The sequence below is a fragment of the Ochotona princeps genome, chromosome 23 (assembly GCF_030435755.1).
Source record: "Ochotona princeps isolate mOchPri1 chromosome 23, mOchPri1.hap1, whole genome shotgun sequence".
In the NCBI taxonomy this organism is placed as follows: domain Eukaryota; kingdom Metazoa; phylum Chordata; class Mammalia; order Lagomorpha; family Ochotonidae; genus Ochotona; species Ochotona princeps.
The window spans coordinates 4,374,552-4,393,590 of NC_080854.1; the positions used below are offsets into that span (position 1 = coordinate 4,374,552).

Here is a 19,039-nt window from a genome sequence, read left to right on the forward strand (position 1 = left end):
AATCACTCCATGTATGGCAAATCAGATGGAACTCATCTAAGATTGCTTTAACACTCATATCAATTTTTAAAGATTTATTTATTTTTATTGGAAAGTCAGATCCAGAGAGGGAGAAAATTCTTTCACCAGGTGATTCACTCCCCAAGTGGCTGAAATGGCCAAAGCTGAGCTGATCCTAAGCTAGGAGCCAGGAACTTCCTTAGGGCCTCCCATCTGGCTGCAGGGTCCCTCAAGGCTTTGGGCCATTCTCTACTGCTTTCCCAGGCCACAAGTAGGGAGCTGGATGGCAAATGGAGAAGCCAAGATATGAACCAGTGCCAGTTTGGGATCCCAGCACATGCAAGGCAAGGCAAGGATCAGTCACTGAGCCATCATGCTGGCCAACAGACTTTTCTGCTGGATTTCAAATTATACTCAAGTACTTTGATATTGTGCAATCTGTGAATTAAGTATCTATGCTTCTACAGAAAACGAGAAAGGTCTGCTTTTTTGTTTTTAAAATTTTCTTTCTTGTTTGTAATCTTTTTCTTTAATTTTTTCTTTTTTTGGTTTTTAAAACGTATTTACATGAAAGAGTTACAGAGAGAGAAACACAGAAATAGCTCTGCCTGCTAGTTCACTCTCCAAAAGTCCACACCATTTAGAGCTGGAACACTCTGAAGCCAACAGTCTAGAGCTTCTTCCGGGTCCTCCCATGTGGGTGAAGGGACCATCATCTGCTACTTCCCCGGGTGCATCAACAGGGAGCTGGATTGGAAGTAGATCAGCCAGGGCCAGATTCAGCGCCTCTATGGGATGCTGGGACCACAGGTGACAGCTTTACCCACAAAGCCACAGCAACAGTCCCTGCTTCCTGGCTCTTCACCAAAAAAACTCTAACATAATAAACATTTTTCTTTAATTGCTGCATCTAAAAGTTTCATCAGTTAATTAAGTTTGTAATTATGTGCAATTCTGAGTAGGAACCAAAAATACAAAGATGCATTAAGGTCTTCCTTATCATCCATCAGTAGATCAACACCCTTTAACTTTCCTATGATTTTCCCACATGAAAATTTCTGTGTATTTCAAGTACATTTTCAGTAGTTAACGGTGGCTTTATAATTTTTGATAAAGAGCTTACAAGCCTTAAAAGTGTTCAGTTTGGGATCCCAGCACATGCAAGGCAAGGCAAGGATCAGTCACTGAGCCATCATGCTGGCCAACATATTTATACAAAGGCAAGTTTTAAATCAGAATAAATAGTTCATCTAATAAACAAGAATTTAATTGCTACAGAGAGAATTTAGTTTATACTTGTAAGCTTTAAGAGATGATTTTTTACAAAGTCCAAGTCAATGAATGTAACAATTCTTATTCTAGACATTTTAAGAATACAACTGAGTTTAGGAGGACACTTAAGAACAATGGGAAGAATTCTATCTGCTCTGTCCAATATGGAAATCAATAGATACATGTGGCAAATTTAAGCTTATTGTTAAAGTTTAATCAAATTTAAATCAAATCACAGTCTAGCACCACGGCATAGCACGTTAAGCCTCTGCCTGTGGTTCTGGTTCGTGTCCCTGATGCTCCACTTCCCATCCAGCTCTCCGCTTATGGCCTGAGAAAGCAGGGGAGGATGAGAGCAGATAATGTTCTGGAAAAGCAACGAAGATGGCCCAAGTGTTTCAGCCCTTGTGCCCACATGACAGACCTGAAGAAGCTCCTGGCTCCTGGCTTTAAAGGAGCCTGTGTGTGTCAGTTGTGTTGCAACTCATGGAAGAGCTCTCTCTCATCTCTACTTCTCCCTCTTTAACTCTGACTTTCAAACAAAAATAAACATTTTTTTCATCCAAATGGGAGACCTAGAAAAAGCTGCCAGCTTCGAGCCTAGCCCAGCCCTATCCATTTGGAAAGTAAACCATTAGATGGAAGAGCTCTAATTCTGCCTTTCAGATCAACAAATAAATCCTTTTAAAAAATTCAAAAGTAGCACTGTAGTCTTAGAATCTTCTAATCACATTGGAAGGAGAAAAAAAAAATCCAGAAAAGGGGCACCAAAATAAGCTGAAAACTTCGTAACCAAAGGAATTAAAGCTACTTACCACTGGATTAGCTTGCTCTCCCTAGTGTTTCTTAATTGAGCCAACATTCTGTGGAAAGCAAAATGAGAACCAAAATTAACAATAAAGATCGAGCTGCATGACTGCAAGAGAACATCTCTACAAATTCTGAATTACATCAAAAGATAAAATTCTGGAAATCTGATCACTGCAAGCTGAAAACAGTAGAGAACAAACAGCAAGACAAAACACGCATCTGGGTGCATTTGGTGCCCGGTCAGGATGCCACTTAAGGTTCCCGCATCTCCCATCAGAGGCTAGGCTCAAGTCCTGGCTCCACTTGCAATTCAGCTTTCTTCTAAGGGGCACCCTCAGAGGCAGCCGGGGTCCCTGCAGCCCCAGGGGGTGACACAGGAGGGGTTCCAGTCTCCTGGCTCATGTCTGGCTCACACCCAGCTGCTGCAGACATTTTGGGAGTAAATCAGTGGACAGAAGATCTTTCCTCTCTCTTTTTCTCCGTTATCTTGCAGATCAATACATTTAAAAACAACACACAGACACCAACCAACCAGAGGCCTGTTGCGGTATAGCACATAAAGGTGCTACCTGACACTGGCGTCCCATATGACAAGTCTCTGCTGCTCTACTTTTGCTCCATGTGCCTGGGAAGCAGCCGAGTAAGGCCCAAGTGCCTGGGACGAGCACCCACACGGGAGACCGCCATCTGAGGCTCCAGGACATGGACGACTCACTCCGCTCTCTCCAGCTGTCTCTCCCTCTCTTAGTGTGAATCTTTTCAAACAAATCAAACATTCACACAAACGTGCTAACTCAAATAAATGGTTAGCTTCTTAATAACGGACTTTCCTCAAACATTTGTAATCTGCTAACAGCCACCATCTATATATTTAGAATTAAGATTTTTTTCACATAATAGTGATTTACTGAGAATAAAATTTTTCATACAAAATAAACTCTAGTCACCAATTCCTAAGTCTCAGGATTTTTTTTAAAAAATGCGTATGTTCAAAGAGTTACAGACAGAGACACACACAGAGAAATCTTCCACTTGCTGACTTACTCCTCAGAGGTCTGCAACAGCCAGCACTGAACCAGGCCCAAGTCAGGAGCGTCTTTCTAGGTCCTCCAAACGGGCAGCAGAGCCCCAAACACTCGGACATCTTAGGGTCATTAGCAGAGAGCTGGATGCAAAGTCTAACGGCTGGGACTCAAGCCGGCACCTCACTGCATGCCAATGTTGCAGCTTTACATTAAGCCAAGTAAAGGCTGCCCCTAAACTTCAGTGTTTGATGGTTCTATATGGTAGGCGCTATTAACTGCTTAGCGGGTTTATTTTCCATTAAGAACCTTGACCATTCAAAAGCAGTAATGGGTTTAGCTAATTTCTCAACTTTGAGCTTTTCAGACCCGAAAGAGTAGACAAGGTAACACAAGTAAGATCAAAGACCTGTACAAAACCTACAAGTTTGTCTTGAGGTGCGATGGGGGCTGACTCTGGGAGAGCATTTTTTTCGCTGATCAACGGTAGTGAAGGCGTCCGGCACTACTTGCCTCCTATTTTTTAAACTTTAATCTGCACAGCAGTTCCTGTGCTTCAACAAGCCTCCTCCATAAACAAGTATGAGGATTAAACGCCTGCAAAATGTTAAGGCCGATCTAATGAGCTGGGAGCAGTGACAGCACTGCCCAGCAGTTGAAACAAGGCTAACCACGCCTACTCCAGGATGTCCTGGCATGGGAGAACAGTAAATCCCTTATTTGCTTAAACCATTTCTAGGCTTTCTAAACTTGCAGTCAATACATTCCACAACAAAACAAGCTAAAACCCAAAACAGTGATCTTAATAAAAAGCATACAGATATTTTTCTTAAAAAAAAAAAAATCAGGCTGACAGCCATAAATGTTTCAAAATGCTATAGTCACTCTAAATATGGTTATCTGTCTATGTTAAATCACTCATGGTTACTGAGTTATTTAAGACTTCACCGTAAATTCTACACATTACACACCACATACACAAAAATTACTGGACTACAAAAACTAGGCATTTTATTATACAATGTGTTTCCACAGACAATGAAATAGTCTGATAGAATGGAACTGCCGGTAAAGTAAAAGAGTAAGCTTCGGAAGAAAATGAGAAAGTTGCGTTTAAAACCTTGATCTGAAATATCACAAAGATACTGAGCCGGGTCCTGAGTAAGCAATTGCAGATGCACAGAGCAACAGGGAGAGCTGCTGGGAAAGAGGATTCAGCACCGTTACTGGCCATTGATGTAGAAACCACTGATCATATTGCCAAAAACAAGAACATAGTTAACGTTATGGTTTGCATGTGGTTTTTTCCCTAAGAGTTTATATATCGGAAGCTTTGTTTCCAGCGTGGTGATGTTAAAAGGTGGGGTCTGGTATGTGTGCCAGGACCCTTAGGTCATTGGGGACATACCCTTGGAAGGGAATAAGATAGGTCAGAAATGAACACACTGCTGGAAAACCCAAAACCTAACTGGCAATGCAATCTCTCTCACTTGTATTCTCAGCACGATGCCATCCACTCTTAGGCCTCAATAAAGAACAAATCCATGTGGCCACCACATCTAGACTTTCAGCCACCAGGACTATGAACTAAATTCATCTCCTAGTAAGATGTTAGCCTCTCTGTACTGGGTGTGCTGTACCACCTCATTGTTTTTTGGGGGGGGGGGTTAAAGATGTATATATTTATTTTTATTGAAAGGCGGATATACAGAGAGGAGGAGAGACAGAGAGGAAGATCTTTCGTCCGATGGTTCACTCCCCAAGTGAGCCACAACAGCTGGAGCTGAGCCAATCTGAAGCCAGGAGCCAGGAGCTCTTCCGGGTCTCCCATGCGGGTGCAGGATCCCAAGGCTTTGGGCCATCCTCAACTGCTTTCCCAGGTCACAAGCAGGGAGCTGGATGGGAAGCAGGACCGCCAGGATTAGAATCAGTGACCATATGAAATCCCAGGTATGCAAAAAAGCGAGGACTTTAACCACTACACTATTGAGCCGGGCCCTGCACCACCTCATTGTTTCTCTTTCGCATTTCCTGGATTACAAATAGTGATGAGGAGCCTTATCAGTGCCTGGACTTCATTTAGATGATGACATGGTTACTGGTCATCATGAGCTACATCCTAAAGGTGTAGGACTGCAGGAGAGTGATCACAGTCTAGACAGGGCTCGTGCAGTGGGCAAAGCTGCACCTGCACCAGCAGCATTCATGTCCAGGCGGCTTCACTTCCCATCTAACTCCCTAAGAACTGAGAAAGCAGTAGAGGATGGCTCAAATCCTTGGGCTTCCGCGCCCACAGAAGAGACCCGAGGAAGCTCCTGGTTTCAGGTCAGCACAGCTCTGGCCATTGTAGCCACCTGGGCAGTGGAACAGTGGACAAACATCTTTCTGTCTTTCTCTCTGGCTGTAGATCTGCCTTTCCAACAAAATCATTAAGTAAATATATTGAGCTTTCATTACTGTCCTGAAGTATCTAAACCTTCACATATCATCCTGTCAACTGCACAAATGTCAACTGCCAGTGGATGTAAGTTCTTTGTCTCTCCTTCTCTCTGTAATTCTGACTTTCCAATAAAAAAACAAATAATAAAAGACTGGAAGTTACAGGGATGGGCACTGTGATGCAGCAAATTAAGCCACAGTGTGGGTACCCACACACCATAGGGAAGTGCAGTTCACATCTTGGCTGGACTACTTCCCATTCAGCTTCCTGCCAATGTGCCTGAGATGGCTGTGGGTAATGGCCCAGGTCCTCGTGTTCCTGGTACAAACACTTGGGAAGACTGGGACTGAGTTTCTGGTTCCTAGCTTCACTGTGTTTCAGCCTGGCTTTTCTATGTTGAGAGTGAACCACTGAATGGTAGGAGTCTCTCCTTCTCCCGTCATCCATCCTCTCTCTGCCTTACAAAATGAAATCGTTTTTTGGTTAATGGCTGCAAATCATACCAATGATTTTCCATGAATTTAAGGGCATCTTACAAAATTTCTCAAAGTCTCAAGGACCAACATGATAATACTGCATCTTCTCTTAGAAAAATACATGCTTTTCTGTATAAAAAGGCATGAATGACGGATAAGAAACATTCTAAAATTTATAGGGATTTTTTAGGGGATATTGCTCAACCATTTTTACTTACATTTTAAAAATTATTTTATTGGAAAGTCAGATTTACAAAGAGAAAGATCTTCCATCTGCTGGTTCATTCCTCAAATGACCGCAACAGCCGGAGCTGAGCTGAGCCAATTCAAGCCGGGAGGTTAGGAGCTTCTTTCCAGTCTCCCATATGGGTGTAGGGTCCCAATACTCTGGAACATCCTTGACTGCTTTCCCAGGCCACAAACAGGGAGCTGGATGGGTGTGGAGCTTCCAGGACTCAAACCGGCATCCACATGGAATCCTGGTGTGTGCAAGGCAAGGATTTAGCAACTGGGCCATTGTATCAGGCCCCAGGTAAGGATGTTTTTCAAGGGAACATAACAGATATCTTATGACCAGTCAACCAATTTACATTGCTCCCCTACTGTACTCTGAGATAATGTACCACAATTCCATACAGCAAATCTTTTGTCCAAATATTAGAGATGTGAGAATGATCCCATCAGACCAAAGCCCATGCTGCAGCCCTGCACCCACAACTTACAGCTGCCACCAGCATTCCCAAGAGAAAGACCAAAGGGGATGCTAACAAAGATAAGGATAAAGCACAAAGATTCCCAAGGCTTTCTGCTAAAGCAGCTCCTCAAGAGCCAAAACCCAAGCCAGAAAGGACCTTGAAAACTAGAAGAGCAGGTACCCTCAGAAAAGCTGCTGCTGACCAAGATGGGGACAGCCCTGCAGAAACTGGAGATGCCAAGTGAAGTGAATGCTCAATGCTGATGACACATGTGTGGTGACAGTACAGTTTTCTAAAAATGCAGGATATTCTTTTACTTTTTTAAAAACTACGTTGTTCTCATAAAGAATGCTTCATTGTTGTTTTAGAGGAAGGGGAAAACACCTTTCCTTTCTGGTTTTGAGAAACTTCCTCTTAGCTCCCAGGAGGAAGGATTTGCTGTCACTGACAGCCAGCCATCATGACAAAACCTTGTGGCATGGAAAAAAAAAATCATGTTTTATGTTCTCTTCTTCCTCCTGTTCTTCTGCAAAGACTTGAGTTGCATAAACCCAGAGAGCTTTGGGACCAGACTCAAAAATCTATTGCCAGTATGACAGGCATTGTAGATTTGAAAGTGACACCAATAAGATGGTGTCCTTCCACAAAACAATTCCTTCTCTAGATTGTCTTACTTCAGACGGATAATTCTGAGATTTTTCATTTCATTTCCTAAACATCACAGCTGACTTGTGAAAACCTGTTAAACAACATGCTAAATGGGGAAATGTCTCCTCAGCCTAAATAAACTTTCCCTGCTCAGATCATCAAAAAAGCATTTTCTGGGTTTTAGAGTAGCTTTCTGACTTTGGAGATTAAAAATTTTTGCATACTGTTAATGATTATCTGCCTTTGTCCGGTCTTAAATACCATAACTATTTATGAAAAAAGTCTTTAATAAAGTTATGTACAATTTAGGCTGCAGGAGAATTTGTTTCCAACTATAGACCACTGATGCATGCATAGCTTTGCTTTGCAATAAGCACAGTTAGTTGTGCAAAAGCAACCTGCTCAAAATAGTGGCCATCTTCTCTATGGTTCATGTCAGTAGCAGGTAACATGGCTGGCTTGACTGCAGCAGACTGCAAGAGATGAGCGATTTACTCAAGCTAGTCAATCATTTCCTCTTTCCCCATGACAGACCAATAGCGAAGTGTGTTACTACATTTACAAAACGTTAACATCTCAAGCCAGGATCTGTGGAGTTACTTCCCTCTCAGCATATGAACACAGAAACAGAATACCCATCTGAAGAGAGAAATAGAAGCGTTGTGGTCCTGAATTTCTATTGGCTTTCTAGCTTTCCACTCTAAGAGCTGCACTGTAGCCTACTTCCCAGGCGATACTACCACATCCTTTTTATTACATAACTGTTACTTGTTTCTGTTACTTTCATCCAAGGAGTCCTATCTCACACTTTACCAACACAGAAACTTCAGGGATGAAAATCTAGAAGTTCAAATAAATGAAATTGGTGTCAATTGCTTTGCAAACACCCTGTCTCCATCTTCTGACCCATTCTCAAAATATAATGCCTATTCTTTTGAGAAGGGCACTTGCATTTCAAAGTTGAGATCTCTACAGGATCTGTGATTGTTGCAGTCTTGTTCACCACAATCAGCTCAGACTTACTGTTCATGTGGTGGTTTTATTTTATTCATTTATTTGGCAAAAAGAGGTATCTTTCATTTTCAAATTCATTCCCTCAAAGTCCACAACAGCCAGCCCTGACCCAGGTTAACAGCCAGGAGCCAGGATTTCTACCCATGTCTCCCAAAGGGACGCCAGTGGCCAAAGTTCTTTGGCCAACATGCATTTTCTCACGGATATGACCAAGGAGCTGGACTGGAAGCAGAGCAGCCAGGACTCCAACGTGGGCTGCTGCTGTCCCGAGCAGTACTCCACAGCAGCCCTAGAGCTACTACTGTTTAGGGTGGACAGGCACAACAAAGTCAAACCTGTATGCCTAAATAGCATCAGTCAATTGTTTAATAACCATATTTGATTTTCTGATGCTAGATGCAAGTGATAGTACGAGAAACAAATATTTGCTGAGTCACAATTAGGAAGATGTCATGTTTGCTGCCTCAAGGAGTTTCTACTTCTAAATAAAACATAGAAACAAATATTCACAGTATAAATATGACACAACCATCAATAAGAACACAAATTTGAAAAAAAGCATACAGAAAAACACATATATAAGCCAGCAAAGTAAACAAACCAAGAGGTAGACTAGCTCCGTGTAGGGAGGGAGAAAAATAGTTGCTAGTAAATGAAATTAGATAGGTGGAGGCAGATTTTAAAATATACAGAAATGAGGTTAGAATGGTTAGCAGGAAGTTTAAATGGTAACCAGTTTGCTAAGACTTTTAGGGGGACAGTACAGTGGCTCAGCAGCCCAATCTTTCAATGCCAAGTACTAGCATCCCACAGGGACAGTAGTTTGGATCCGGCCTGCTCCACTTCCCACCCAGCTCCCTGTGTGTGGCCTGGGAAAGCAGTGGAGGATGGTCACAAGCTTTGGGATCCTGCAGGCATACCAGAGGCCAGAACGAAGCTGAGGTTCCTGGCTCCTGGCTTCAGATTGGCGGATGAACTCAGCTCTGCTCATTACAGCCATTTATGGAGTGAACCAACAGATGGAAGATTTGTCTCTCCCTGTCTCTCCTTCTCTTTGTAAAGCTGGATTTTCAATAAAAATAAATCTTAAAACAAAAGTTTTTAAAAGCAAGAATGGCTCAGTACCATCACTTCAGACAGATCAATCAGATAACTACCACTGTAGAAAGCATTAATATTACTGAGTCAAAACAAGTAGCATTAATATTACTGAGTCAACACAGGTAGCATTTTGCACAGTAGGAAGTCAAAAGCAAAAGAAGACAATCAGCAAAAATTTGTTCATCATTTATTTCATGACATATTACTTACTAAATTCTTAAAACATCTCTGTAGCTGATCATGCATACACTTCACAGAAAGGGTAACAAAATCAACACAACAGTGAACTTCTATGCCAGGATGACGATAAAGTTCACACTTGAATCCAGTCTCCCCCACATTTCCAAATTCACTTGTTTCCCCAGACCGTATCCCCAACTATTCGTTTCATAAAAAAAAAAAAATGTTTTCCACCTTACAGCACAGTCTTCATATTGCATTAGATTATGTAATTTGCAAGTCCTCACCTTGCACGCACCAGGATCCCATATGGGCACCTGTTCTAACCCGGGCAGCCCAACTTCCCATCCAGCTCCCTGCTTGTGGCCTGGGAAAGCAGTTGAGGACGGCCCAAAGCCTTGGGACCCTGCACCCACGTGGCAGACCCAGAAGAGGCTCTGGGCTCCCAGCTTCAGATCGGCACAGTTCCAGCTGTTGAGGCCGTTTGAGGAGTGAATCAGCGGACAGAAGATCTTCCTCTCTGTCCTCCTCTATATACATCTGAATCTCCAATAAAAAATAGATTAAGAAAAAAAAGTAGTAGTGCAAGTCTACTTGAACTTCTTATTCGTTGGTAACTGTAGGTCACAAAATGAGTTTGAGATGGTGATGTTGTTTCTTCTAGAGAGCCTCTCACGATCTGATAATCTCACCTTGCCTAATTAACACTGTTTCAAGTATTTAACCTTATTTTCATGTAAGATGTCTTAAACACAGCAAATGTACTTCATTTCAAATTCAGTGTAGGAAATAATAACCTTTTTCCAGAGCCTAAAGAAAACTGTGGTTGGTCCTGAGATTGATGGTGCTCACCACAACACTTTCCAATCACTGATTTTAGATTCTAATCTCTAACTACTGAGATTCCACTGTTTACAGTATGAGGCATGCAGTCATTCAAACCTTCCCACAAGCTCTTTTACACTCTCCTCCAGAGGTGGCTCCCACTCAGAATGAGCACTGCGAGAGAAAACACAAGTGACAGGACTTCCAGGACTGCGCTGAAGGGTAACAGTTCCTGCTCAGGCCTTCCCCCTTTCCCTGCAGTCTCCTGCCTGTTGGAACCCAGCCAGTAAGTACCTGGGCTCACAGCCCCTGATGAGCAAGTACATCAACCACCATGGTGTGAGGAAGGCAGCTCGGGCAGCCATCTAACTGCACCCACCCGAGAGCTCAACCAAGCAAGAACTAGCTGCACCCAGGCAGGTCCCAGAGCCATCAGAGAGACATTTCTCAACTGACATCACCAAGTTTGAGTAATTAACTGACTAAAGGCATCCTTGTTAGGAAATATCTGCCTTGTTTTGAAGACTGATTTTGCTCTAGTACTGAAAATGGGATACTGACAGGAAATGCAACGTAAATGCCCATGCAACTCAGTGCTTTGCAAAGGATACGTGTCACTTACAAGTTACTACTGCTTTTTTTTTTAAGATTTATTTATTTTTATTATAAAGTCAGATGTACAGAGAGAAGGAGAGACAGAGAGGAAGATCTTCTGTCCGATGATTCACTCCCCAAGTGAGCCGCAATGGCCGGTGCTGCGCGGATCCGAAGCCGGGAACCAAGAACCAGGAACCTCTTCCGGGTCTCCCACGCGGGTGCAGGGTCCCAAAGCATTAGGCCGTCCTCAACTGCTTTCCCAGGCCACAAGCAGAGAGCTGGATGGGAAGTGGAGCTTCTACTGCTGCTGCTGTTCATGTTTCTGCAAGAATAGTTTCTTTATGTACAATTATATAACCCTTGAAGCTATAACTAATTTCAGTAATCCTGATCAGATGAGCATGTGAGGTTCACATGATTAATAGTAACTTCCTGCCCCACCAAAGCAGGATTCTGCCGCAAAGGTATAGTGCACAATCCAGGCCTGCCCAACAGCACTACAAGAACTTCGCAGAGGGCCTGGTGGCGTGGCCTAGCAGCTAAAATCCTCGTCTTGAACGCCCCGGGATCCCATATGGGCGCCGGTTCTAATCCCGGCAGCTCCCTGCTTGTGGCCTGGGAAAGCAGTCGAGGATGGCCCAATGCATTGGGACACTGCACCCGTGTGGGAGACCTGGAAGAGGTTACTGGTTCCCGGCATCGGATCGGCGCGCACCGGCCATTGCGGCTCACTTGGGGAGTGAATCATCGGATGGAAGATCTTCCTCTCTGTCTCTCCTCCTCTCTGTATATCTGACTTTGTAATAAGAATAAATAAAACTTAAAAAAAAAAAGAACTTCGCAGAAAAATACAACTAAAACTTATGGGTTGCTCTGCTATGACATTTACTTTACATAAATTGTGGGAAATGTCTAATAAGCAAAAATCTGCTGATTTCAAAATTCTTTTGGCACAAGAATAAACTTTTAGTTCCTTCTCTACAAACTTTAAAATACTCTCCAATATGCTATAAAAATCCCAAAGGTGATTGCAATTTTGCCTTAAACACAAATGATCCTTCCTCCTCTGATATTAGAACAAAATAAGTTTTAATAAATTTCTGGAATTAAAGACTCATAAGCTAAAGTACTACATAAATGTTCAAAGCAAATTTATAAATGCATTCTTTTTTATATTTACATATATTCTTTAATTACATTTCATTTTATGACACAGTTTCATAGGCTCTGGGATTCCCCCAACCCCTCCCCGTACCCTCCTGCCTTGGTGGATTCCTCCACCTTGTTGCAGTATTACAGTTCAAATCCAGTCATGATTCTTTCATTGCAAGCATGTACCATGCATGGGGTCCAGCATCTTATTGTCCAGACATAAGTGCATTCTTAAAAAGAGTCAAGAGTGGGCCCAATACAGTATCCTAGTGCTAAATCCTCGTCTTGCAACCGCCAAGATACCATATGGGTGCCAGCTCACGTCCCGGCTGTTCCACTTGCCATCCAGCTCTCTGCTTGTGACCTGGGAAAGCAGTGAAGGATAGTCCAAGGCCTTGGGACCCTGCACCCACGTGAGAGACTTAGAAGATCCATGCTCCTGGCTTCGGATCAACTCGGCTCTGGCCATTGCAGCCACTTAGGGAGTGAACTGGCAAATGGAAGACCTTTTACTAAATTTAACCAGCAGACGGAAGATCTTTCTCTCCGTCTCTCCAATCTCTGTATATCTGTCTTTCCAATTAAAAAAACAAATTAAAAAAAAAGTAAATAGGGCCCGGCGGCGTGGCCTAGAGGCTAAAAGTCCTCACATTGAAAGCCCCGGGATCCCATATGGGCACCGGTTCTAATCCCGGCAGCTCCACTTCCCATCCAGCTCCCTGCTTGTGGCCTGGGAAAGCAGTTGAGGACGGCCCAATGCACTGGGACACTGCACCCGCGTGGGAGACCCGGAAGAGGTTCCAGGTTCCCGGCTTTGGATCAGCGTGCATCGGCCCGTTGCGGCTCACTTGGGGAGTGAATCATCGGACGGAAGATCTTCCTCTCTGTCTTTCCTCCTCTGTGTATATCTGGCTGTAATAAAATGAATAAATCTTTAAAAAAAAAAAAAAGTAAATAAATTTAACAATTTCATGAACCTATTTCTTTATAAGAAATATACACCAAAAAACTTAAAGACCTATAAGTGAAAATCAAATCTGCCTATATTACAATTTTAGTGCAAAATACAATGTAATACTTTGATTTGTAAATTCGCCTAACACATTCTCATTTATCTTCCTTAATACATTGTTTCTATTATTATTATTATTATTTTAAGTAAAGTACCTTCGGGAAAGGAATTGTGATGAAGTGTGTTAAGCTGCCCCCACAGTTCTGGCATCCCATCTAGGCATGGGTTCAAGGGCCTGGCTGCTCCACTTTTTATCCAGCTTCCTGCTAATACGCTGGGGGAGGGGAGGAATAGTGGAGGACAGCTCATGTGGAAAGAAAGTTCTGGTCCCTGGCTTTGACCTGGCACATCCCTGGCCAGTTGCAGACACTTAGGAAGTAAACCAGGACATGGAAGTCCTTCTGTCTCAATCTGTAACTGTGCCTTTCAAATACATTTAAGAGTTATGTATTTTCATTGCAAAGGCAGATTTACAGAGGAGAGACAAAGATCCTCCATCTACTGGTTCACTTTCCAAATGGCGAGAGCAGCAAGAGTTAAACCAATCAGAAGCCAGGAGCCTGGAGCCACCAGGCCTTTCCCATGTCTCCCACATGCGCGTATGGTCCCAAGACGAGAAGTGGAGCCGCCAGAACATGTACCAGTACCCACATGGCATGCAGCCACCTGCAGGCAGAGGATCAGCCAAATAAGCCATTGTGTGAGCCCCAAATAATTAAAAATATATATATATATATATACACACATATATATATATATATATAAACTCAGAAGTAAACTCTAGGAACACTGACAATGATTATTTGGGAATTCTTTGCACAGCTGTTTCCCTTCTCAAAGTTTCCTTTTAAACATCAGTTATCTTTAATAAAGTTTTCAAGTAAAATAAGGTATAACATGAAAGCACTTCAGCAGAGCAAAAAGTTAAGTCGTGGGTCTTGTGGCACAGTGGGCCAACCCACCACTTGGGACACCAGCACTCCTTTGTCAGCATGCGGCTTCAAGTTTCAGCTCCTCTGCTTTCAACCCAATTTCTAGATGATTTTTTAAAATTTTACATTTATTATTCTTCTTATTATTTTATGATACTACTTCATAGGCTCTGAAATTTCCCCTTATCCTCCTCCTCCCCAAATCCCCTCTCCCTACACACTGATTATCCCTATGCTATTTTTTTTTACTTTTATTTATTTTTTATGATTTTTACATAGTTAATTGGGGCGATAAGGGTCAAGGGCTACAGGAAGGTGAGTGAGACCATTATTTCCACATTTTCTTTTTTCCTTCCTGTATCTGGGGGAAGCAGGGAGATAGCCGAAGAAGCCACACTTGGCCTGCCATACGCCTCTCTGTACCCTGGGATGGAGAAGAATCACCCTACACCACCCCAAGGTCCCCGATGTGGGGCATGCTCTGAGGGTCCTGCTCAAGGGGTTTTGCTAGTTCAAGTTTTGAATTACTGCTGATCTCACCATTCCAAGCATGATGAAGTCTCTCCAGAATCCACTAGCTGACACATCCCATCTTAGAGTCTTCGTCTGCCCAGATATTCACAGCCAACATTTGGCTGGGGTAGCTGATCGATTTGTTCTGTCCTCCATCCTCTGTCATGGTACCAGGTGTCCTCTGCAGTCTCCAGTGTACTGCCATGTCCTGCATGTGCGCCTGGACATGCTGTCCACTGCTTCTTCTAAGCCAGTAAAGAGGCCCAGCTCTGACACATGTCAGACCATGGAACCTGCAATTTTCTCCATGGTTGGGGTCCTGAGTCCAGTGACTCAGTTGGGGGAATCCCCAAAGAAGCTAAATCTGAGGTGATCCCAGACCTGCTTGTGGCCTGGGAAAGCAGTCAAGAACGACCCAAAGCCTTGGGACCCTGCACCCGTGTGGGAGACCTGGAGGAAGTTCCTGGCTTCGGATCGGCACAGCACCGGCCGTTGTGGTCACTTGGGGAGTGAATCAATGGATGGAAGATCTTCCTCTCTATCTCCTCCTTTCTGTATATCTGACTTTGTAATATAAATAAATAAATAAATAAATAAATAAATAAATAAATAAATAAATAGGGCCCGGCGGCGTGGTCTAGCGGCTAAAGTCCTCGCCTTGAAAGCCCCGGGATCCCATATGGGCGCCGGTTCTAATCCCGGCAGCTCCACTTCCCATCCAGCTCCCTGCTTGTGGCCTGGGAAAGCAGTTGAGGACGGCCCAATGCTTTGGGACACTGCACCCGTGTGGGAGACCCGGAAGAGGTTCCAGGTTCCCGGCATCGGATCGGCGCGCATCGGCCCGTTGCGGCTCACTTGGGGAGTGAATCATCGGACGGAAGATCTTCCTCTCTGTCTCTCCTCCTCTGTGTATATCTGGCTGTAATAAAATGAATAAATCTTTAAAAAAATAAAATAGAATAAAATAAAATAAATAAATAAATAAATAAGAGAGAGAGAGAGAGAGAGAGAGAGAGAGAAATAGAAAGCTCCTACTTATTGGTTCATTCTCCAAATGCCCATAGCAACTAAGGTTAGGCTGGACCACAGGCGGGAGCTGGACTTCAATTCAGATCTCCCCCCAGGGTGAGGGTGGCAAGAGCCCAACCACTCGAGCCATCATGGCTGCCTCCGGAAGTCTGCATGGAGACAGCTGGAGACAGGAGCCAAAACCACGTGCTGAACCGAGGGACCGTGATACGAAACTCAAGAATCTACACTGGTATCTCAGCTGACAGACTAAATGTCTACCCTGGTGAAAGTGATTTTAATGCATTCAGTTTCTTCATCTTTATAGCAATAAGCATTAAAATATCTACTATATAGTGTAATCAGAAGCACAGAACTAAATATATTACTAGCCTATGATAAACAGAAAATGTTAGCTGTTAATAAAGCATCTGAGACATTTCCTAGTATGAGATACTCAATGTGCTACATCAAATAAATCAATCTAACCCTCATTGACAATTATGAGCCAAAATGTTCTAGGTACTTTACATGTAGTAACTGATTCAATGAATATTTTTGTTATAAATAAATGTGTTTTTAAGCTATTATTCCTGAAACCTCAGGAATTGATGCATGATTTTCAAGAAAGCTAACAACTCTTAGAGCCCATGGATCTTTTTTTTTTTTTTTTTTTAGTATTTACTTTTATTGAAAGGCAGTCCTACAGAGAGGAGGACAGACAGGAAGATCTGTCTGGTGATTCACTCCCCAAGTGACCGCAAAGTCCAGAACTGAGCCAATCTGAAGCCAGGAGCCAAGAGCCTCTTCCAGGTCTCCCACACAAGTGCAGGGTCCTAAGGCTTTGGGCCGTAATCGATTGCTTTTCCAGGGAGCTGGACCAGAAGCGGGGTCGCCAGGATTAGAACTGGCACCCAATGGGATCACGGCACATTCAAGGTGAAAACCCCAGCGGTTAGGCCACTGCGCCAGGCCCAGAGCCCATCGATCTTTAAATTACATGTGCCTCTATCCAATTTTTTTTTTCTTTAAGAAAAAAAGGAGGTGAAAAAAAAATCAGATTTTCAAGTTCTGCAAAACCTATGCGTGAAACATTCATTGATAGAGACGGTTGGCGTCACAGCCTCTGCAATCTCTGTAAGGCAACATCATTAAAGTTCAGAGCATAGTTCACACACACACATACAGATTTTATTTTATCTTTCTTGGAAAGGCAGATTTTCAGAGAGGAGAATTGGACAAACCTTACATCTCCCCATATGGTTGCAACAGCTGGAGCTGAGTTGATTCGAAGCCAGGAGTGTTTTCCAGGTCTCCCACACAGGCGCCAGGTCCCGAGGCTTTGGGACATCTTCCTCTGCTTTCCCAGGCCACAAGCAGAGCACCCATACAGAATCCCAGTGTTTGTAAGGGGAGGACAGCCAATTATCCATCACACCAGGCCACGACACTATTTCTCTTAATAAGCAAATGCATACGATCAGTAAAACAACTGGAAGGCTTGAAAATCTCAGCCAAAACCATTGATCGTATTTTTTAGTGTTTTCACTGTATTCAGTAATGTACTGTATTAAATGCTAGTGGATCTAAAACTGACTCCTGAGCAAGCGTCAAGTTCCGTAATAACAGCATGCCTGTTAAGAAAGGAGCACCTATTCAAACATAAGCACTTCCTAGTTTTTTTAAGATTTTTAAAGATTTTTTTCTAATCTACCCAAAAATATTTCCCTTTTAGATCAAAAGAAAAAAGAGAACTGTACTTAGGAAACACATTAGATTCCCCAAACCATATTCAAGTTCTCATTTCACCCCTTCTTGTTAAAATTATGAAGATTCTGAAAGCTAGAAAATAAATGCTATGAAAATCACTGTGAGTAGCACTGTAATTTATAAACTCAATAGCTCACATAAGGAAATTTACCACTTTAGAACATGTTTAGAATTTAACACAATGAATACCTCGTCTCCTCCGGAAAATCAGTGATACCGATCTTGGTTCAGGGTCATGAAAACTGTGCCTCCCAGAGAGCTTATCTAAACCCAACGCTCCAAACTAATTAAAAGCTGTTTCTTCATTCCTTCTCGTACATCTGATTTTGTTTCTATTAAGTATCCACATCCTACTAAAATTCATTTCACCTCAAAAACATCAAAACTATTAAGTCGAATAAACAGGGATCCTATAAAATAATTGCAAACATATGAATGAATAAAAGAAACATTAAAAAAAAAACCTGTCCCTTTTGAATAGATCGCCAAACAAAAAAAGCTACCAAATTGATACAGCAAACTAAACGCATAAACAAAAAGGCTAAATCCAAAACAGCTGGTGGTCAAAAACAAAAACCACCCATGTGCCTCACCACGACATGGTTAAGCCAAGTACACCCACAGCACAGAACAGTCCTCAGTGACACAAGTGAACCAACCACAGCCAGAGGCAACAACGCTGGAGCCTCCCCGCACTCCGCACTGCAGGGCCCCACTCAGCAACACTTGACAAGACAGAACCAGACAAGGGAGCTCCCCACCGGCGTGTTACTACAAAGAACAAAGACCCTTGCGGCGACAGGTGCATTCTGAGCTTCAGAGACTTCCAATGTCCTGGTTCTGATACTGTACTATATTTCTGCACGCTAAGGAAAGCGGAATACAACGTGCCAAAGATCTCACTACAACATTTCTTTATTTGGGGGATGAAGGAAGCTTCTGTTTAGTTTTGTAATTTTACTGTAGTATTTTAAGATTTATTTTATTTGAAAGGCCAAGCCACAGAAACAAGGGGACGGATAGATCATCCACCCGTCAGCAGGCTCACTCCTCAAGCGAATGTAATGGCTGCACTCAGCCAGGCACAAGCCAAACGCCAAGAGCTTAACCCAGGTCTCTGCCGTGCACGGAGCTGAAGTATACAGCAGCCGGGACTCAACTGGTGCCCACATTACGGGACGCTGCCACTGCATGCACCAGCTTAACTTGTTCTACCACAACGCTAGCTCCTGCAGTATTTCTTAAAGACTGCTGTGTGTTAGCAGCGACCTAACCAGGGCTTGACCAGCACTCTGATACTGGAAGGTGTCTGAAGCACAGGTGGTGACCTAATCCACTGTGCCACACGCCTTCACTGGATATCCAAATTTTTCAGTCACTATTTTAGCACTTCTCCTGGTTGGCCTCTTTCTATATATTCTAACCATCTATCGAGCACAACTCAAGCATCATTATTTCCATTGAAAGTCCCAATATTAAAATTTTCCTTTTGATGTTAACTTCTTGCCTGTTTTCTTACTGTAGTAAAAAAAAAAAAACATAAAATTTGTCATTCTATCCTTTTTTAATTGT

At 42.9% G+C, this 19,039-nt stretch overlaps 1 protein-coding gene across 9 annotated transcripts in view; it reads right to left on the reverse strand.

Annotated features, from left to right (window-relative positions):
- Window positions 1–19,039, reverse strand: part of ERBIN (erbb2 interacting protein) — a 96,316-nt gene that overhangs the window by 63,797 nt on the left and 13,480 nt on the right. For 8 of the 9 annotated variants that reach the window (XM_058680175.1, XM_058680178.1, XM_058680176.1 and 5 more), the window contains exon 2: window positions 2,088–2,135. The gene's annotated coding sequence lies outside the window, so the exon portion shown is untranslated. Of the gene's footprint in view, window positions 1–2,087; window positions 2,136–16,946; window positions 17,046–19,039 lie in introns of those variants that run through there. The other variant, XM_058680171.1, reaches the window with a different exon arrangement.